This window comes from Pogona vitticeps, chromosome 1 (assembly GCF_051106095.1).
Source record: "Pogona vitticeps strain Pit_001003342236 chromosome 1, PviZW2.1, whole genome shotgun sequence".
In the NCBI taxonomy this organism is placed as follows: Eukaryota; Metazoa; Chordata; class Lepidosauria; order Squamata; family Agamidae; genus Pogona; species Pogona vitticeps.
Genome location: NC_135783.1, coordinates 51,530,046 through 51,553,252, shown reverse-complemented (window position 1 = coordinate 51,553,252; position 23,207 = coordinate 51,530,046). Strand labels below are relative to the sequence as shown.

Genomic DNA, 23,207 nt, shown 5'->3' with positions numbered 1-23,207 from the left:
AACTTGAAAACTTGTTGTTTAAATATCTTGTGTCTAGGGGTGTTGTACTGACACTGAACATTTTTGTAAATACAAAGTGGACCAGCATTTGTACATTTAGGCAGCAGCCACAGAGTAGAGTTAAAATCCCAAGAAATTAATGGAGTAGATCAGGACCACCCACATGAATCTCTTGAGTTTACTTAGGCAAGTATCACAAACAGAAGTAGGAAGAGAAAGAAAATCTTAGAAAAATACCCAATAGCAACAGAGGAGGAAAGTATTCTCTTTGTCACGTTCCCAGGGGATTCAGCAAGCAAAAGTCCAATAAGCCAGTCTAAGGGCAGAAGTCTGGGAGATACAAAACAGATGGAAAATTGTCAAAGCCAAAACACAAACCATAACCAGAAATCAGACTCCGAAAGCCAAGGGTCAAGAGAGCAAGGTTCAAGACAAGCAGGAGCATGGACACAAGCCAGGGAATTGACTTGTTGCTTCCACAAGCTTCCAAGCCTCCGAGTACAAATTATATAGCAGCAACAATAATTTAATTCCTAGAAACATTCCATCCTGTTAAAACTCTGGGCTGGTCGACTTGATGTTCCTGTGGGTTATTCATGCGATACTCAGAACTCTCTGTTGTAAGTCTCTGCTGAAGCTTATCTCTCACTCTGGCTAGTGGGGGAGGAGAATCTGGCAGTGATTCAGCTGTCTATGATACTAATTGCCCAGCATTTCCCTCAGCTGCAATTAGCACTTCTGATTCCAGGCCTTATTTGGCTTAACTCATTCCGCTCTTCTCCTTAGAAATGAACCTACCTTGCCTTTCCTCCTGCAAATTCATTAATTACATAATTAAAATCTTGTGGTCACAGCTTTTCGAAGAAAAAGGAACTGTGAGAAAGAGATAAAAAGGACCAGAGCAGTATTAAGAACAGCTGCCTCCTTGCATTGCCCCTTTAAGAAGGAACAGTTGTGCTTATTGCCCTTTTAAAGTCGCTCCACACTACTGGCTTACCAATGTGACTTTGATCCTAAAGATCTGCATTATATTGAAAACATTCCCATCTTTTCATTGCAAGGAATCACCCACCAAATATGGCAGTGGGCTGTAGTAGTGGGAAATGGCAATCCTGGGACTTATTTCAGAGCAACAGTAACAGCATCACCTCCCAGAGCAGCAACAGGTTAATTGACATCTTCTCCTTAAATGAATAAGGCCATTTTTTCTATTTTTTGTGGCAGATTAGCATATAAAGCCAGAGAATTAGAAAAATAATCTACCAGAGGCTGGATAGTTTTTGCCTTTGATGAGATTCTACTTAATAGAATTATTTCTTACAATTATTTTTCGCCTAGAAATGCTGGCATTTAAATGACAATACATCTGTGATTGCCTGCATTTCTAATTAAAAGCTAAATGCTATATTTCAGCTGGCTGGCAATCTTTTGTTCAAGCTCAATGTGTTCTAAAAGTAGATCCTACACAAAGGTAATTTCTATCGAGCTCAATGGTGCATGTTTCCAGGTCACATTCCATGAGATTGAAGTCACGATCTATAAATGTAATGGTGAGATTCATCCATTGTTTCTCTGCTAATTTATTTGATTGACTGATTCCTTCATTATATTATACATGTGTTCAGTAACAGATTATAGCCAGCATGTTAGTTCTTTTAAGTGTGAATGTCATAAAAGCAAGATTTATCTTCATGCCCACCTACCTACATTAGAAAGAAAGCTCAGAGCAGAATACCAGGTCAATGGCCTCTCCTTGAATGAGATGTTTCTGCCTTTAGAGAAAAATCTAGTCTGCTTTTAAAGAATATTTTAATGGTTTATATTATTATATTTTCAATAATGTGAATCTATTATAAATCACTTTAGGAACCCTGGTAACTGTCAAACTAATAATCAAATGCTTATATAACCAGCATCGTACCAGAAATATTAAAGTATTAAAATACAATGATTTGGCATCTGCATTTTTCATCTGTTCCGATATGAAACCCTAAAGAGGCTGCTGAGATGGACAAAAATTGTAGTCCAACTTTTGGTTGTGGTATTCCCAAAATACCACAAACAAATTAAAAACAAATAAACCAACCAACCAACCAACATGATCATCTGGACCCGCCACTCACCACGGAAACCCAGGTGGCATCAGTGGTCCGCTCTGCCAATTACCATCTGTGGCAGATTGCCCAGCTGCATCCCTATCTTGATGGTGGGGCCCTCCCCACTCTAGTCCATGCACTTGTAATTTCGAGATTAGACCACTGTAATGCTATCTACATGGGGCTACCTTTGAGACTGATGCGGAAGCTTCAAATGGTGCAGAATGCGGCAGCCAGATTACTTAGTGGAACGAGAAAATTCCAGCGTATCTCTCCCATTCTCACTGCTTAGCATTGGCTGCCCATTCATTTCCGCATTGACTTCAAAGTCTTAATAATGACATATAAAGCCCTAAACAGTTTAGGACCTCGATACCTGACAGAACACCTTCTCCCACCTAGATCTACTTGAGTTACTTGCTATAGCCAAGAAAGAACAAGAAAACGGGCCTTCTTGGCAGTGGCCCCCCGACTTTGGAACAGCTTGCCGCCAGAGATCTGCCTGGCACTCTCGCTGGGTATTTTTAAGAACCAATTAAAAACTTGGCTCTTTGGGCAGGCCTTCCCTCCTGCCAATACTTGATTTTTACTTTTCTTTTTTGTTGTTTATCTTCCCATCTTCATTATATTATTATTGTAGATTTTAATTGTTGTTTCTCAAATCCATTTTGTGCACAATATATTGTGAGCCGCCCTGAAGAGCGGGATAAAAATCAAACGAACGAACGAACGAACGAACGAACGAACGAACGAACGAACGAACGAACGAACGAACGAACGAACGAACGAACGAACGAACGAACGAACGAACGAACGAACGAACGAACGAACGAACGAACGAACGAACGAACGAACGAACGAACGAACGAACGAACGAACGAACGAACGAACGAACGAACGAACGAACGAACGAACGAACGAACGAACGAACGAACGAACGAACGAACGAACGAACGAACGAACGAACGAACGAACGAACGAACGAACGAACGAACGAACGAACGAACGAACAAACAAACAAACAAACAAACAAACAAACAAACAAACAAACAAACAAACAAACAAACAAACAAACAAACAAACAAACAAACAAACAAACAAACAAACAAACAAACAAACAAAATCATGTGCATTTCTGGGTCTCTCAAAATGGACTCCTGCACTTCAGAATTCATCTCCATGCTACACTTGGAAAAAATTGCCTTTCTGGGCTACAGTTCCCAGAATATCCTAGCCAACATTGCCAGCAATTCAAAAGAATGGTCCAAAAAAAACTTTCCCCATCTTTTGGTTTGTCATAATGAACCACTGAATTTCAGATGTTATCTGAAATTATCAGTGCTTCCCAGGTGTTCTTGGACTGCAGTACTCAGAAGCCTTCACCACCAGCTGTGTTGGCTGGGGTTTCTGGGAGCTGCAGTTCAAGAACACCTGGGTCACCCAAGGGAACCACTGCTTTATATTATAAATTTGGTGTTTTGAACTAGAATTCTCAGTATCCATGTTAGCTCTGGGATTCTTGGAGCTGCAACTTTAAAAACAAACAAACTTTTCCCAATTCTGTACTAAATCAGTGGTGGTTTACAAGAAATTAGACCACGTTGCTGTCAAGAAACCTTGTAATGAAGGCAAATAGAGCAATGTCTCACTTCAACTTAGGTAATGCCCAGCCAGTATCAATCAATCAACTAAATAATTCATCCATCCATCCATCCAGGTACAGATTATGTCTGCAGGCCACTTTAAGGGAACCACCTTAAAGGCAAAAAGTAATGGTTCTTCATTGCATTTAAATGAAATTGTTTGTTTATGCCTACAGATGGCTCCCAGTTGTAGCATACAGGTGTGTTCCTGAAAACAGAAGCATTATTTGCTAGCAGTTCTGGTGGGTGCCCTCCTAGTGTTTTCTGCAAAAATGACACAAAATCTCCAATTTCCAGTGCTGGCATCAATTATCACCTTCCGGCCCCCAGATCAATAATAATGGAAGTCTATAGGAAGTAATCCGGAGAATTTCTGTCCTCCATGTAAGACATACTCACATATAGGAATTAGTCACTTCTTGTACACCTTTTCTGCCTGCATACTCTAAGCATGATACCCCAGCAGAATTTATATATTAATTAAAAATATCTAAGTTTGTCTCCTTTTACCCTTTTTGCATCTCCCTGAAGTGCATATGATTTTTATTCAGCAGTTTAGATTTATGCCAGAGATTCATGCTAAGGCTTATGCTTGGAACAGCAGATCACCATTAGTCTCCATCATCTACCTGTAGGCTGCTTGCAGAAGCAAAGGACAGTTGTCTTTACAAGAGAGGGTTACATTTGACAATACACTTAAATAAATTTGGCCATGTAAGAGCAAGAGAAAGCATAAAACTCATTCTTGTGCTCTCTTATGCCTTTTGACTCAGGAGCAAGTCCTTCTGTTATGTGGTGATTATTCTTGGCAAATCCATTTAGAGTTATAGCTCCCCAAACTAATAAAAGTTGGTGGCCAATCTCTGTTCCTCCCCCCCCCCTTCTCCCTCTTCTTTCTGGTAGGGGCAACTTTTTTCTTTTTTGCTTTTATTAATAACCTTTTAAAAATGTTTTCATTCTGAAATGCACTAAAAGTATTGCACAGAAATTTGCATTGATGCCTGCTTGTCTGTTCTTGTTTTTTTTCTCTGCTATTCTTCTCATCTTTGAGAGACAATTCTTTAATGAATTTGGGTTGCCATGTGGCCAGGTCTGTCTACTACCACACTTGTGTTTGCCCTCCAATGCCTTGTTATTGGAGGGCAAACACAATGGTAGAGACTATCTGAATGAAACCCTAAAGGGTTGCTACCCATGTGTGCATGTGTGCCCGTATGCATGAAAGAAATGAATACAGTGGTGCCTCAATTGACGAGGATAATTCGTTCCATTGAAATCACTGTTAAGCGAAATCCTCATCAAGCGAAATGAAAAAGCCCATTGAAATGCATTGAAAGCCAGTTCAGTGTGTTCCAATGGGCTAAATACCTCAGCATCCAGCGAAGATCCTCCATGGGGCAGCCATTTTCGGTGCCTGTAAAGCGAGGAATCTGTCCATTTTAGAGCCGCCGATCAGCTGTTTTAGAATCATCGTCTAGTGAAAAATCAGTTCTCGAAGCAGGGAACTGATCATCGTCAAGCAAAATTTCCCTATCTGAACATCGTTTTGCGACCGCTATTGCAACCGTACAAACCTCATTGTAAAGCGGATTCGTCATTTAATGAGGTACTCACTTGTATCCTGAGCTCTGTCTGATACTACTAACTCTGCCCACCATTGACTGCTGTGGCTTTTGCCCCACATCAGCTGTCACTCTTTACTAGGCATGTGTCTTTTCGAGGGGCAGGGAGACTACAAATTCCAAAATTGTCCATTCTTGGAGTTCCACCTAGCAAACAGACATATATCAACACCAAATTTGGCTCAGCTGGTAGAAAGGCCTAAGCTGGATGGCTCCATGTTTTATCATAGGCCTAGTTCCACCTAGTTTCCTGTTCAACAAAGGGAGCTCCCAGCTTGCACCAAGGCATCGCCATTCTTGAACAGAAATCTGGTGGAACTATACAACAAAGTCTACCAGCTTAGGCTTTTCTTCCGAGTGAACAACATTAAGGTGTATCAGGTAGGATTCCCGGGATGCGGAAATTTGGGGTCAGTAGCACAAAAGGAAGAGAAGAGAAACAAATAAAAGATAAAGGGGGGGAAATAAAATAAAAGAAGTAACACATCCCACAGACTATGTCACTTCAACAATCAATTACTTCTTGACTGCTTCTTATCCTGATGCTTTCTAACATGAAGAATTGGCCTGTTTGATCTGCAGGTTTAATGGCACTGTTAATAAATTCCTTCAAGTCTTATTTTCCTTTTCCATTGTGGGTGTCTATTTTGAACAGAACACGGAGAATTGCAAGGCAAGTCACGGCAGGTGTGTAAACTCGCCATAGCCTGCTCAGAATTTCAGTGTAAGCTCAAGCTTCATGAAACGACAGGTTCCTGCTCAAATCACCAAGCTTGCCAAATTTTGTTATGTTATTAAATATGGCATGCACCAGTTAAATGAAAGAACAAATAGCAAAGCTCAAATGGTAATGAAGTCATTTTCCAATTCCTTTTCTGACTGGATCAGTTTGTATGAATTTTAATTTTATACAGGAAATAGGATATATTTGTGAGGGGCTTTGGCTAAATGCTCCTAATTTGGTAGGAGACACCAGTTCTGTTTTAATATGTTTGCACCAGCACATTAGAACCTTTAAATATCCCTCCTGGAATTGCTTTGTGGCAAAGAACAATCAATCATGTGACGATATGGATTCAATTCTGAAAAAAAAAAAACTCCAGTTTATGAATTTGGAATATTGTGCTTCTGTATCAATGATTCAAAATGCCAGGAAATGGCCCAATATATCATGCCTGTGTTGCCAGCAGGAAAAAGGATGCCAAACTTCACATAGCAAAGGGCAGCATGAATGTATGCAACACCAATGTCAGTAGTCAACATAGTCTACAGGAAACTCTCTTGTGGACACTATTTGAGATGGTCAAAAACTGGAAACCCTGTGGTTTGTGATGGTTCAATGTCCATGGCTAACTATGAACCACAAACCAAAAAAACTGTGCCAGGGGCCCCAATCCGCTCCCACCAACTTCACCTGCACCTCTGCCTCTTCTGCTGCAACAGCTGGCTCCTGGCAGGGAAGCCAGGCCTGCTGCCTCTGAGAATAGCACTGGTGGCATCAGGGGTGGCAACAGCAGTGGGAAGAGCATGTGGGAGGAGTGGTCAATCTGCCTACACATGAATCTGTGCAGCTCTTTAAAACGTGCATACATCTGCCGACACAGGACACAGAGATGCCCAGTGTGGCATGATGTATGGAGTGATGGACTAGGATTCTGGAGACGAGGGTTTGAATCCCCATGTGCCCACAGGAACACATGGGAGGGATGGAACTTGTAAAAACATTTCTTAAATACTTCTACCTTGGCAGATAAAACATTTCTTAAATACTTCTACCCTAGAGTTGCCATATGCTGGTTCTGACAGCACATAACAACAAACAAAAAAGCTATAACATAGTTAATTGTGGTTAGAAACGAGCATGAACCTGAAAATTTGTGGTTTGTTATGGTTTCTGATTCATGATTAGCCACGACTCACCACAAACCAACTGGAAAACCAAACTAGTTCATTATTTGGTTTTTGGTTCATTGCTGGGTGTGTGAGGTGGCTTCCTGCTCCTGTCACACTGCTGCCAGCACCTCCTTCCTGGGTGCCATCCTCTGAGGCAGGGAAGCCAGGGTGCTGCCTCTGAGCCTGTACCTCCCAGCTGATTACCCTGATCACCTGGGAGACAGATACGTGCTGAGCGGCACTGACTGACTTACCTGCAAGGAGCCCAGTTGCTCCCTCAGAACATGGCACTCAGTCACCAAGGGAGGCGGCAGCAGTGGCAGAGGTGGCAGCACAGCAGTGATGCAGTGGCAGGAGCAGGTAGGTCAGGCAACTGGGGCAATGAGATGGTGATGGGCAGTCATCCCAGTTTGCCAAAGCAAATGAATCTTCAAAGGGAAAAATGTTCAGTGTTTCACTTTGCTTCAACAAAATGGGATCCCTGGACTGTGTCATGAACTGAACCCTGAACTGGCCCAGCTTGTCAGTTTTTTTGGTTCAAAATTTGGTCCAGTTCATACTTATCTGTAATTGTGATCAAGTTCTTCTTTTTCTTGGCAAGACATCAAAGTTTGGGGTGTTTTGTTTTGTTTTAAATTGGTCTCAAGACAAAAAGTATACTATGAGAACTATTTTTCAGTGGGTGGGGAGTGTTTGGGGAATTTTATGTATGTGCATGTGTCTGGTCTCTGGGTGTCTGTGAATTTCGTTGTATGGGTATACTGTGTATATACTTACAATGACAATAAATTATTATTATTATTATTATTATTATTATTATTATTATTATTATTATTATTATTATTATTATTATTATTATTATTATTATTATTATTATTATTATTATTATTATTATTATTATTATTATTATTTCTGGAAATCTGCAATAAGGGCTGTATTGCTATAAAGCTTATCAACAATAGAAGCACTTAATTGTTTTCTCATGGCTTTTCAAGTAATCTGCGTGTTCTTCTCTGTTTTCTCTGTATCTCTGTGCTTTGCCCCAAAAGAAAAGAAAAGAAAAGAAAGAAAACAGTAGCTACAGCTCTTGCTAGAATTAAGGAATGCCTGCTTTCACAATGAACACAAGAATTGTCGTGGGGTTTCAGAAATACTCAACATTCTCATGATCTTGAGGAGACATCCAGTGGAGACTGTTTTTCACATCCCTAAACACAGTAAGGCAGGGTGAGAAGTTTCTACATTTACAGTAGCATATTAATGGGTATTTACCACACTCTTTAAAAGTGTGGATATTGTCATATACCTCCACTGCAGGAAACAAAGCTATACATGTACTAGGGTGCAGTTATCTAAAAATATCTCCAGTATTCTTAATAATGTCGCATAGTTTACAAATTAACTTTAAGGGCAAAGAGCATTAAAATATATATAGCAGCAGAAATGCACATTTTCATTTGCTTTTAAAAGCACCACCTGCAAATGGATGGAGACATGGGGCAGAAGATTTAATGTTGGAAGAACTGGGCGCAATAAAATCTGACAGATTTTTCCCTCTCTAACCATGACTGTCCACACACTTTTTTGCAGTGAATTCCATTGGTTTGTCCTATAATTATAATATTTTCTTGGGCTCATGCTGGGATTTGGCCGGAGTCTTATTTTAAGGCAGCCAAGTAAGAAATATATGAGCTCTTTCAGTAATGACCCATATGTTGCTATTGCAGATTTGAAATGTTCTTTCACTTCAGTTCCAAGAATAGACTTTGGACTAACTAGATTAACTTCATTTACTTGGAAGGAGGGCAGATGGCTGTTATCTTTTTATTTCACAGTATCCAGATTCTGGAATTTAAAAAAAATGCAGCATGGAGGATAATTTGACCATTCTTGCCATTCAGACTATTTGCCAGGATCCTATACTTGCTCCAAACTGTTTAATTCGCATCCAAGTGATCAGATTGTGGCTTATTCATTTCTTGATTTTCATTTATCTAGATTGTCTCAATTCTACAATTCTGTTACTCCTACGTGCGTTTATGGGCTATTGGATTACGGGGGGCATTTTCTAGAGAAAGGTAGACAGTTTATAACTATTTAGGTATTTTCTTCTATTATTTCCTCTTTGTCTCTTTCTATTTCTCTCGGTTTCTAGATATTTATACATGGATTTCACAATAACATATTGTCCCAATTATTACATATTATTCTAATTTGGATTTAGGCCTTTGGCCCTATTGTAAAACACAGAATCCAGTATATACTTCTGCTCATTTCCACTCTTTTCATCAAGATCAACACCTCATTTTTGTTTGGCTGTTGGATCCTGATCTGTCTCAGTTTTGTTTTGTTTTTCCTTTTTTTATTTATTTATTTTCAAAACTATTGGGAAATAGGGAAGGAATACAAAAGGTAAAGGGCAGTGGAAGGGGTGGGAAAAGGGTTTTGAGTATAAGAGAACATCAGATATATAATCATTCAATCTTTTCATATCAAGTATATAAACATATAATCTATTCATATTCCAGTAAAAGGTCTTCTTCTTCTTCTTCTTCTTCTTCTTCTTCTTCTTCTTCTTCTTCTTCTTCTTCTTCTTCTTCTTCTTCTTCTTCTTCTTCTTCTTCTTCTTCTTCTTCTTCTTCTTCTTCTTCTTCTTCTTCTTCTTCTTCTTCTTCTTCTTCTATTTTGTCTATGTATCTACCCCTTTAGCTTTCAACTTACACTTATAACACAGCTTAAATTTAAATTATTCCAACACCATCAGAACATCAAGGCCAGTTGTGAGATATATCCCCTCTTTCACCCTACACTTATAACACAGCTTAAGTCTAAGTTATTCCAACACCATCAGAACACCAAGGCCAATTGTGAGGTATATCCCCTCTTTCACCCTCCTTTTGTCTTGAGAGTATGCTCGACAGGCCTGAAATAGTATTCTGCTCACTTCCCCCTTTTTCTCCATGTGTTTCTTTTGTTTCTGTGACTCTGTTTTCTTCCGTATTTTGGAGGGGGAAACAACACCTAAAGCAATAGTTCACTTTTCAGCCTCAGTTTTCCTAGCTGCTATAGCTACATAGCTTAATGGGTGACACACCATTCCCTTTATATTATCTGGTATTGCCATCAATACATCCGATTCTGGCTTTTCTTTTATATGTAATTTAACCTCTGCTATTTTCTCTTTCCTAGCGTCTTTAATTACATCTTGCATCTGGTCAAGATAATAATTTACCTGCGTAAATTCTTTCAACACTGTCATTTGAAAGGAGATTTTCCACTCTAGCCATTGATCTCTGATTTTCCCAGGAAGAGGTTCAATTTTTCCAGTATATCTGATCGATACATACAAAATACTCTTCAGTTTCCACTATTTTATCCCTCACTTGGAATTCCCTCTCCCCTTTGCCCAAATATACATAATATATAGATCAACCTCGAGTCCAATATTTTACATTACAATTATTACAGTGTTAACAGTAAAATAGCAGGCACACTCAAACAAGAAATGGAATTTAAAACATGAATCTCTCAAGTGTCTTTGTAGTCCAATCCCTTTTCTCGTCACCAACCTCCAGACCGGTTGTTTCTTCTTTTCTGTTCTCAAAGTTTATTGTTACCTTCACCTGGCAAGACTGTATTTTCAGAGTGTCATTTATTAAAATACTCAGTTCAGTTCAAGCCATATGGCTCTCAGTTTACAGCTCACAGTCTGTTTTTCTTTTCTTTTTTTACTTCCAAAGGCTTCTTTCTCCTCCCCCAAAAAAGGAATGTCCAGCAATCCAAGTCCCAGCAAATGTATTATCCACAGAAAACAGAGTCCCACACAGTCTAAAATATATATATCCAAAAGGAGAAAAGGTCCAAAATGAACAGCTTACAGCAGAATTTATTCTTTCAAAGCCTGTCCAGTGTTAATTCTCCAGGAGTTTTTTTCTTTAATAGAGACACAAGCTATTTCTGCCTGACTGTTCCCTTAAATCAATTTGACCTTGAATCAGTTAAATATGCCGCTCCTTATCTCATTTCGGTCATAAATTTTCACACAATCACTTGTTCTTCATTTTAATGGGGGGTTTTCATAGAATAAGGGCTTCCACTTACTTTGTTATATATTTTCGCCGTGCTTCTTGTTCTCTTATTGCCAAAAATGGCGCCCATCTTTGGACCGTGCTCATGTGAATTTCCAGAAGAAAGAAAAATTGAGTTGCTGCCCAATCTTCTAGCTTCTGTAGCTCACCAACTTCTGCTGAAGGGTCTCTGCTGACCCCCCCCTCGGTTCCCCCATTTCTAGGGGGATCCCAGACCGAAGTGGTTCTAGCTTCTCCGGGAGCTGTTCCCAAGAGCTGCTAGCTTCACCAGGACGTAGTTCCTCCTCCCAGGACGTAGCTCCTCCTCAGTTTTTTTTTCCTGTGTGTTCTCCTCTTTGGTATGCCAAAGTGCTTATCTGAAAGTGTTTTAAATCTAGAAGTTGTTTATTCCAATTGTATTAGAGAGAATGCCAGAAAACTGGTACTTATTTTCATATGTGGTAGAAATGTATGAATGTATTGAAATTTTGGCAAATAGTTTTTATGGAAATAAAGGAAATGATTAAGCAAAATTTAGAGGTATGTCCTAAAAGAGCATTTTAACAATATTTGACAAGGAGCAAATAGATAATTAATTTTGAACTTATTAACAACAGCAAGATTACTGATAGCTAGGTATTGGAAAATAAAGTATCATTTTCAGTTAAATGAATTGTTTAAATAAGTATGGAATATAGCTATTAATGATAAGGTAATTTGAAAGTAAAGAATGGCTTGTTAAAAAGGTATAACTTTACAGGTATTTGGGGAGAATTTCTTGATCATGTCTTAATAAAGGGGAAGGGATGCACGCCATCACAAGAGTCATTACAATGTCAGAAGGAGTGGGACTCCACGATGGGAAGATAACTGACTATATCTCCAGTGGTCCCAGTAGGGGAGAGTATTTTTGTTATCATTTTTCAAAGTTTTGTATGTCTAGGGGTTGGGTGGTTTTGTGTTTGTGTGTGTGTGTGTGTGTCTGTGTGTGTGAGGGAGGGGGGGAGAGAGAGATGTCTTGTGTTTATAATGTCTTCTTATGCTTTATGTTTGTTATTAATTTAAAAATTAAAAATCAAATCACTTTATATATAAAAACATACCTCTTTCATGTTCTATTGCCTTTTGAAACAGGTTGTGACGAAAACTAAATTGGAACTTTAGTTGCATGTGTCCTGAAGGGACATGGTTAGAGCAGTAATGCAATTATGGCTTGAACTGATTCATTTACAAATGGATGGCTTTAGTTTTTCCTTTCTCTTGTTTTTTTAACAATCACATATGCAGTGCACATGCAGAACTAACTGCTAGGTTTTCCATGGTGAAAAATAGGTGCTAGAATTCTCAAAAGGAAAGGTGGTAAGAAAATATTGTGCTGTGCAGATTTCATTACTTCTAGTTATTCCTATATTAAACTTTATCTGTCTCTTTCAATTTTCATGGCCTAAATCTGTTACTAGTCTCAGATACAGTAGACCTATTAGATCAATTGCTGAATGGTGAATCAAACTTGCATCTTCAGAGGACAGCACCCCTTCAGAGGAGTGCTGTCCTCTGAAGATGCCGGCTACAGAGACTGGCGAAACATTAAGAAGAACAACCTTCAGAACACGGTCAAAGAGCCCGAAAAACCCACAAAAACCATTAGATCCCGGCTGTGAAAGCCTTCACGAAAACATCAATAAGTTAAGATGTGCAGGTGACTCTGTTTTACTGTTTTATTGGCAGAAAGCAGCAGCGACTTGAAATGACTGTTAGGGAAAGTGAAAGAAAAAAGTGCCAAAGCAGGACTGCAGTTGAATATTAAGAAGACAAAAATAATGAGTACAGAAGAATTATACAACTCTACTACTGACAATGAAGATATTGAAGTAGATTTTGTATTCCTTGGTTCCAATCATCAATCCAAATGGTGAGTGCAGTCAATAAATCAGAAGAGGATTGAGACCAGGAAGAGAAGAAATGAAGGAATTAGGAAATATCATCAAGTATAAGGATGGGTCACTGGAGTCCAAAGCCAAGATAATCCACACTCTTGTATTTCTGGTCACCATGTATGGATGTGAAAACTGGACAGTTAAGAAAGCTGGCAAGGGAAAATTGATTCATTTGAAATATGGTGCTGGAGGAAAACTTTGTGGATACCATACACTGTCAGAAAGATGAACAAGTGGGTCCTAGATCAAAGCAAATCTGAACAATCTCTGGAGGCAAAAAATGTTGAAACTGAGGCTGTCCAACTTTGGGCACATCATGAGAAGGCAGGATTCTCTGGAAAAGACAATAATGCTGAAAAAGGCTGAGAGTAGAAGGAAAAGATGAAGATTAAATATGAGATGAACTGACTTTACAAGAGCTGAGCAGGACATTTTGGAGATCGCTCATTCATAGGGCTGCCATAAATCAGAAGCAACATGACAGTACATAACAACAACAAGGACATAGTGAGGAGGGCTCTGACCAAGTAATTTGTATACCTGCTGGGTTTGCTGCACAGGTGCTCCTTGTGGATGGACAATATTAAGACACACGTTCTCCCTTATTATGGTTCTTTGTGATAAATGGGCTGGGACCAGATAGAGGACACCTTCAAACAGATAATGTCATCACTCTACCTGTAAACACTAAAATCCAAGAAATAATGCTAAATATTGCAGTATGACACAGAAGGTGTTAAACATGAACATTTTCACAGCATGGCAATAAAAGAAGATTCAAAGAGTGGAGCACAGTAACCACTGAGACCACTGAAAATAATGTGTCATTAGCACATTTATATAAGCTAATCTATACTGCATTTATTGTGGTAAACCCGTTACGCATGCTCATCCACTATGTCTGATGTAAACCATACTTTGTCTTAATCCTGCTATGACAATGACTGCTATGTGATCATCTAAGCATGTTGGCTTTTTATCAGAAGCCTCTTATTTAGTGCCAGTGACACATAACTATCATGAGTATCAGCAAAATAGATGTAAAAATAGCCAAGTAAAAACTAAAACAAAGTCTAGATTACATTAACATTCTCTTTATAACAAACTGCCAGTGTAACAATTTGATTATTACTGTGGACAAATAATCAATGCAAGGTAAGGCTTGGAGCCATTAAAACAAGCTAATTGTTTGCACAGATGGATAAAGATACACAATGGAAGCAAATAATTATGATTTGTAATGAACAAACATAAAAGTCATGGCTTAAGAAATGGTGAGCAGATGGGGAACTAAAGTGATTCCATGGACAATATTTATTTACAAATTTATTAGTCACTTTTAATACATATTTCAAAAGCACCAATTAAGGATCACTAAAGAAGAAGCAGTACAAATTGCAACATGACAAACAATTACACATTCATTAAAAGCAATGCAAAGGATAAACCTAGCAAGCTAACAAAGCCCATTAGAATCCAAGCACTTGATTCTACACCTCTTTATATCAATTTGCCCAAATATAATGCCATAATCAGCCAATTGTCTTTTCCAAAGACGTCATGTGTGATGGTCTGGCACAGAGTTTGGGGTTAGAATGGCCAGAATGGCTGAAGGATCCTGGTAATTTTCTAATTTGATTAGATTCCTGCGCTCAACAAACAGTTGGACTTGATGGCCTTATAGGCCCCTTCCAACTCAATTGTTCCATGATTCTATAATTAACATCATAGAAAGTGGCCCCATAACCATTGAATGCCACAGTCAGGAAGGGGGCACCTGAAGTCGCTTTTTTGGTACCAGACCCCCACACACACACACACAATATAATTTCTATTATCCAGGTATCATTAAATTTTAAAACTAAGTCTTTTACACTCATCGGTTTGGAATCAAAGACAATTTGCTTTCACCAAGACTAAACTTCTTGCACAGATTTCCACAGTCTTGAAATGTGAAAAGGTACTAGGAGAAGCATTTAGGATGATTCCCTTCTTCCACAGAATCATCACATATTCCATTCGACATTGTTCAGAAGCTCCAACCCTCCAGCCAGGTTGCTTGCTTGCTTGTTTTTAAGAGAAAGGGGGGGGGGGGCTTTGTGGGACAGAATATGGAACACATCCCTTCTATACATTTCCTTGGGGCAATGACATTTTTATTTGTATTATTCTTTTTATTTTACTTGCTTTATGTGGGTTTGAGTGTATAAACAGCTCTAAAGTAATCAGCATAATTGTAGCACAAACTAATGTCTGGTTAAATAATTGATACTAAATATATATGGTATTATATAGATAATGAGAACTAAATAGCACTTCAATCAAGGTTTTTCTGGATCCATTTGAGGGACGCAGTCGATCATTAAAATATATATCTGCTTATAAATATTGTAAGTAGTGGGTGTATGTTTTTGTGTGAAGATGTCACAATGCTCAGCTTTGCTGCAGACAAATAAGAGAGGAAAAACCTAATCAATCATTAGACTTCCAGATTTCATCAATATGATAAGAAAGGTGTGCCTAGCCCTTCCTCCACTCATCATTTTGTTTAGATGTTGGTGGAGTCTGAAGAGGAGAGTTTCCTGCCCCTATGTTGGGCAAGGAAGAGAACAAATTTTTCCAGGATTCCTACACATATATAGTGTCTCCATCTTGACAGGAATCTGTCTTCTTCAGAGTCCTTCATCATCATGTGAACAAGCAAATAAATTCAGTCAAAGCTATAGGTTGTAAAAAAAAAAGCATATTATTATAGTTGCTAATTTCTAATCACAGCCCTTTTTCTCATTTAGTTTTCTGAAAATCTCATTGAAGTAGACTCTTATTAAGTAAGTCATGGCAGGAGGAAAGGTGTTGAATCTCAACAAATTTTACTATTTAACATTTATTTGCAAGACTTGCAATTTGCATTTTTCTAATTCTTCTAATTCCCATGATTGCTTTTGTGCAAGGAATCCCTTTTGTTAATACAGAACTAATTGCTTTCTTGCATTATCTGAGGTCAGTGCAGTACTCATTATGTATATGGCTGCTATACCATTTAGTCTTACAGGAACAAGGGGGGGGTAGAATTTTAATTCTTACAACCTCATGAGATCAGTAGATGCTCCTTTCTTTTGCTCTCAAAGTAAATAGTGGTATCAAATTATTCCATCATGCATGTTTGCGAATTTATGGCCTATGGCAGTCTTGGAAAGAGATAAGTGATCAAACAGCAGCCACCATAAATCTGTATTCCATTCCATTGTGAGTTGTTTTTCGTCTACCTTTCTGCTTCCTGTGAAGCTTATGAAACCAGAATATTCCATCTTTCACCTTTTGTGCTCCAGGGTGAAAGCTCTAATGTCTGGGGAGCATACATGAGAGGATGAAGGCTGCATCAGCCTCTCACACTACTGCTGTAAATTTATACAACATGCTTAATTTACTGTCCAAAACAGCATTCTGTTTTGTACAAATGAACAGTTTCTCAAAGATAAAGAGAAGCCTAGAGAAACACCAATAATGTTTAATAGTCACAGCATCTGCTAACAGAGAAAGGAACACTGTTTTGTGGCTATGCAGCACATCAGTGTTTAGTACTATATGAAAATAGAACATATTGTATACAAACACACTTCAGGACTGCAACATTAGAAGATTTAACACTTGAGCAAGAATGCCTAAATGTTCAAGGAGCAGCAGAGACCCAATCTCATTCTTCAACATGACTAGCTGTGCCATGTTGTTTAGTTGTTAAGTTGTGTCCAACTCTTCGTGACCCCATGGACCAGAGCACGCCAGGCCCTCCTGTCTACCACTGCCTCCCAGAGTTTGGTCAAATGCATGTTGGTAGCTTTTATGATACTGTCGAGCCATCTTGTCCTTTGTCATCCCCTTATCATCTTGCCTTCACACTTTCCCAACATCTTTTCCAGGGAGTCAGTGCTGTAGCACTCACTTTCTCTCGAGGTAGCTGATTCCATTACCACGCTGCTCTAACAGTTAGGAAGGTTTTCCTGACATTCAACCAAAATCTGGCTTCCTGTAACTTGAGTCCATTGTTGTGTGTCCTGCACTTAAGGATGATTGAGAAGAAATCCTCCCCCTCCTCTGTATGGCAGCTTTTCAAGTATTTGAAAAGTGCTATCATATCTCCTCTCAGTCTTCTTTTATTAAGGCTAAACATGTCCAGTTCTTTCAGTATTTCAATATTTTATTATAGGGATTGAGTTCCAACTCCCTAATCATTCTCTGGCATTCTCTGGAATTGCAATAATTATCCAGACATTTCTTTATTCTATTACTGCTAAATCCCACAAGATCTTGACTTCATCATTTTTAACACCTTCTCTACCTGATGTTCCCAAGGGTTTTCAGAGGCTTTCAAGTTATTATTATTATTATTTACATAATGGCCAGCGCACTAATTTGGCCACCCTATCATGTCTAATTTTGTAATCTGTTTGTGCAATCTTTGGACATTCACAGATGAGGTGTGGCACGGTTTTATTTTTTTCTTGGCACATCGATATTTGCTGTTAACACCAATTCCCTGGATCTTAGCTTTTCATCACACTGGATTGAAATGATTGCTGTTGTGCAGCAAAAATCAAGCCTTTAGTTTGTTTCTTAAGGGTCCCAAGTTTTGGCCATGACCATGTTGAATTGTTATCATGCCTTCCATCAATATTTCTCAGGCGTTGTCCATGTAGTAGTTTATTTTTTCAACTGTCAAATTTATTTTCAGATTATTGTTTCTAATATTGATCCTTTGTTTTTGTAGTTTGAAAAGTACATATATTCTCCATTTTCACTGTCTTATTTTTCTCTGCTTAAACTGATATAACCATTTAGGCTTCTTTTTCCTACTCTACTACCGGCTATATTTGCAGTAATCCACAGCCTCCAATTTTTCATGGTAAATATAATCTGTCCACATCACTTTTTGGATGTAGTACATGATGCATGTTCATTAGGTTCCATGTTTTTCCATCCAATTGTTCTAATTCATTTTGGGTCCAGTCTATTATTCCAGCTGATTATGTAATTACTGGAACTGCCCAAGTGTTTATGGCTTAGATTGTATTTCCCCCATTTAATTCTGATTTTACGATTTTCCTCAGTCTTTTGATATATTACCTTTCTGTCAGTTCTTTAACTTTTGTGTGTAGGATGCTATCTTCTTCTAGTATTACCAGATATTTGTAATATATATCCTTTAGCTTTAACTCTGGTATCTCCTGTTATTGTAATGTCAATAACCCAAACATTTCTTCATTCTATTACTGCTATGCCAGCTATCTTATGTTCAAAGTGTCTTATCATTTTGGATCTGGAAATCCCACAATATCTTGACTTCCTCATTTTCTGAAACTATATCTACCTTATGTTCCCATGGGTTTTTGAAAGCTGGTAAGTTATATATTTTTGCATAATGACCAGTGCACTGATTCTGCCACTCTTTCATGTCTAATTTTGTAATTTGTTTGTGCAATCTTTGGACATTCACAGATGAGTTGTGACATGGTTTCATCTTTGGAGTGCTTGTTCTTGTGCAGTATCATCATCATCATTTCATTAATTAAGTATATAGCTCAGTGGTTTAGGCATCTGGCTGCAGAGTCAGAGGCTGGTAGTTCAATTCCCCCATAGTTGCGTCCCTGATAGGGGCTGGACTTCATGATCCATAGGGTCCCTTCCAGCTCTGCAGCTCTAAGATGATGATGATTGCAATTTCAATTACATTGTTTGCTTTTCTCAGTCTTTTGGCACTTAACAACCCCAAACATTACTCTATTTTGGGCAGACCAACAGCTATCTTAATATTAAGACTTGGGAGTTCAAGTGGGTGAGAGGTTCAGAGCTTGGAAAAGTTATTATTTTTTTAACTACAAGGGCCAGATCCCCCAACCAGCAGTGGCCCAAATCATTTTGGTGGTTGGGAGCTGTAATCAAAAAGAGAGAGACATTTTCTAAGCTGTGGACAGCTTCCATTATAAGAATTTGGTTGAGCTATAAAGACAGGCACAAGTTAACCCTATTTTTTTTTCATGTGTTGACAGTTTCACCCATAAAGTCACTGTGACCTCATAACTTAAAAAGTCAAAGCCTCCAGGCCTGTTCTCCGGGAGAAGCAAAGAGCATTCCTTTAAGTACCAAGATTGTTCTGCTGTTGCCAATTGAAATGGATCAGGCTGACATGTTAATGATCATTCTGGTTCATTGGGCATGCTGATACAAGATTATAACCAGGCAAGGGCAAATCTTGTGAGTCTTGCTATCTGCTTGCGGGAAATGATTAATCACTTGAGTAACAAGCTTGCCAGTATTGACCTCAGCACATCCTGTCCTGCTACAGCAGCATTCCAGACAGAAAAGGAAATGCATATTGCTAGTGACAGTAACTACTTCCAAGAACCCATATTTCCTAATTGTTTCATTAATTTCAGGCAATAGGAGTCTAGTTATCTTACCCACAGTTCTCTCTCTCAGCAACTGTGTAGTTAATACCAGATGCCAGCATAGTTTTGAAAAATTGATGGATGGCAATAACCAACAGGACAATAAAATACATTTAAGTACCAGTGAAGACACCATAATGGTAATCAGAGACTCCCCGAGTCAGTGCAATCTGTTCATCTTTTTCATAGAACTCACCATGTATGGACGTTTTGATCTTGAGAGCTGGAAGATTAGTTTGTCTTGTTCTGTGTCTTCAAATACTTGAGTTTCATTTCCGCTTGCAATCACTGTGATTTTCTTAAGGATGTTCACATGCTATCTAGATGTGAATGTAATGTAAAACCAAATGGCAGACACCATTCTCATATCAGTGAAGTATTTTTGTAGTAAATGTATAATAAACATTTGTCACCTTCTGTTGACTTGTCTCATGGTTTGCTTGATTGCCAAGATCTGGAAAACACAATTAAATCAATAGAATTGTTTTTGCTGAGGAATTACTCTTCAAGCTACAGGTGGGAGGAACCACACGTCTATGCTTCCCTATAGAAAGAGAACATTCATTAAAAAAAAACCTTGCAAATCTGGGGAAGAGTTTCTCTCTTAACCTTCACCAATAAATGTGATCTTTTCAATGGAGAAGAAAGTTTCTTATATATGGTTGGGGTCATTCTAGTATGTTATTCCTTATTTTCTGTACAGGTTGCAGGGATTTTCCTTTGGCTTGTTCTCAGGCACGAGAGTGAGAACTCACAAAAAGTTAGCCACGCCTGTAAGATGACAAGATATTTATTGCCACTATTGCAGAAAGTTCTTGTATTCAAAGGAACATTTTTGTGCAAATTGCACAAATTGTGCAAATCTATAAGGGCTGCTGCCTTGTTACATGGACCTTTAAAAATCAGAGGCCTTGTATGGGTTGTTTTCAACTTTTTGATCAATTAGGTAGCCCCTCTGTGCTTGCTTTGTGCGCATGCACTATTTCTACTTTTTCACAGATTGTGGAAACCTCCAAAGGAAGAAGAGTTCTTTCTCTTACATGCTAGAGAGAGAAAACTCATGAGTTCAGCAGTTCCTTGTCAGGCTGTCTTGGCTTGTCAGGATAGCATGTCTCACTGAGAACAAGTAATTCTGGAAGAATTCTTCTCATTCTTCATGAGTAAGGCAGCCCAGAAAAAAAGTGTGGCACATAATTCTGCCAACCATGTAGCTCAGCTTTAAATATGACCATGCTGGCTGAGGGATACGGGGAGTTTTGCTCTCCATCAGAGCTTTTCCAGGATCTGAACTGGACTGAAGTTCACTTACGATATAATGAGTGTATCTTGTGAAGATCTACTACACAGAAAACCACACTGATATGCCACAACAGAACTCTCAAAATATGAGCAATGTCATGACCAACCTTGATTCTGATGTTGTTTCATAGGTCTCTTGCAAGCAGGGCAACAGTGATCCCAAGGTCAGAGAGAACAAAGCTTGAACATATGCATAGGAGAATATGGGAATATGTGAAGATGCCCTTTTGCAAACTAAAACTATTAGCCCACCAAGCCGTGTATTTTCCTCACTGAGTCACAGGAGTTTCCCAGATCTACAAGGAGATGACAATGACCACACTTGGGACCTTCTGCATGGAAAACATTCCCTGAATTATGGCTCTCCTTCTGAAAATCAATTTTAAAACATTACAGCCAATGGGAAAGTTTTGGGCTATTATGTAAAAAAAGTAACTTGCCCACACGTTGACCTGCTCTGTCCAAATCGCTGTCCAAATCCCCATCCTACTCCCTGCTTTAATATATACCTCAGCTGGTTTCCCCTACTCAAAAACAGGGCATTAATTGCCTCTCCCAGAACTTAAGAAACCTCTGACTTCCCCTTTAGACAGATAGCTGCAACAGCTCTGGCAAAGTTATCTCATGCATCTATGCCTCCATGCCTTGTTTGAGGCAGCTGTATCATTCTAACTTGTAATAAGCCAGGTCCTGTGAGGAAGACCCACAGAACTCTATGAGAGTTTTTTTTAAACACACATGCAAGTGTTTCGGTGGGAAGCCCAACATGGTATAGTAGAAGAGACAGCTTTATCTCTTGATCCCGCTGACAAAGCATGTAGTCAAAGTGCATAACAAGGAGATGTTTCTGTCAAAGTGTCTATTCCAGTTGACTCCAGAGGGGGTAGACACACCAAACCTTTTTCCTTTCAGCCTCTGTCTCCAGTCATAGAAGAATGAGTCAATGGGTGGAGCCACAATTACAGCAGTGTCAGGTGGTGCTCATGTTCAAATGCATTCCTTTTTAAAATTTGAGTTTCTGGCCAGCGACCTGGAAACTTGAAGTGTGGAAAATTACGACAGCAATGACATGTTTCCAGAAGACATACACTAGCTTTAAAGAGCTGGTCAGGCTCATAACTGTCAACATGCTATGAACCCTATTACTTAGACAGTGGTCCATTGTTTCTACTCCTAATGTGATCTTATTTTATTTTTAAATTCTTGACTGATTTAAAACCCAGCCCAGTTACATCTAAGATAGAAGGAAGGAAGGAAGGAAGGAAGGAAGGAAGGAAGGAAGGAAGGAAGGAAGGAAGGAAGGAAGGAAGGAAAGAAGGAAGGAAGGAAGGAAGGAAGGAAGGAAGGAAGGAAGGAAGGAAGGAATTGAATGAATGAATGAATGAATGAATGAATGAATGAATGAATGAATCTTGGACAGGCCTGGATTTATTAGTTTTATTAGTCTTATTATTTATTTGTCTTAGTCTTATTATTTATTAGTCTTCTTTCCCCCACTTTCCCCATTTTAGGCCACAAAGTGATGACAGCTCAATGACATTTGAGAGAAGCTCTACCTCCCTGTGGCTGACCTTTAAAAACTGAGTAAAAATAATGATGCAGCAGTACCCAACAATGACGTACAAATTTCTGCAGGAAGGCCCTCAGTGCCACAGGTATTAGTAAATCAAAGTCAATTGTCAATCCCATAAAAGTCAAAGCCATATTAATATCCTACTGCTTCCTCATTCTTTTCCAGGATGACTGGGAACAAACCTCAGTGCCATAAACCCATTATGAAACTGAAGTACACAGAGAAAATCATTATAGCTCCCAATGCTTTATTTTCATGAAAATATATGGTATTTGCATCTCTACAACACTGGCAATCTTTTTAAAAACAAGACATGAAGTGGGGAAAATTCTCAGAAGTGGATTGACTTCCATGAATATATACTGCAGTATCAATAGGATTAAATAGATGCAAATGATACAAGTAAGACTAACTGCTTAGTATTTACAGCCAACATTGAAACATGTTGTTTAGCCGTTAAGTTTTGTCCGACTCTTCATGACCCCATGGACCAGAGCACGTCAGGCCCTCCTGTTTTCCACTGCCTTCCTGGAGTTTGGTCAAATGCATGTTGGTAGCTTTGATGACACTGTCCAAACATCTCGTCCTCTGTCGTCCCCTTTTCCTCTTGCCTTCACTTTTCCCAACGTCAGGG

The 23,207-nt window shown here is 38.8% G+C and overlaps 1 long non-coding RNA gene across 1 annotated transcript; it reads right to left on the bottom strand.

Moving 5' to 3' along the window:
- Window positions 1–9,594: 9,594 nt before the first annotated feature.
- Window positions 9,595–18,601, bottom strand: LOC144585861 (uncharacterized). Its single transcript, XR_013540452.1, has 2 exons — window positions 10,058–18,601; window positions 9,595–9,970 (listed from the first exon to the last, which is right to left on the bottom strand). It is a non-coding gene; the product is annotated as an uncharacterized LOC144585861 (long non-coding RNA).
- Window positions 18,602–23,207: the final 4,606 nt, after the last annotated feature.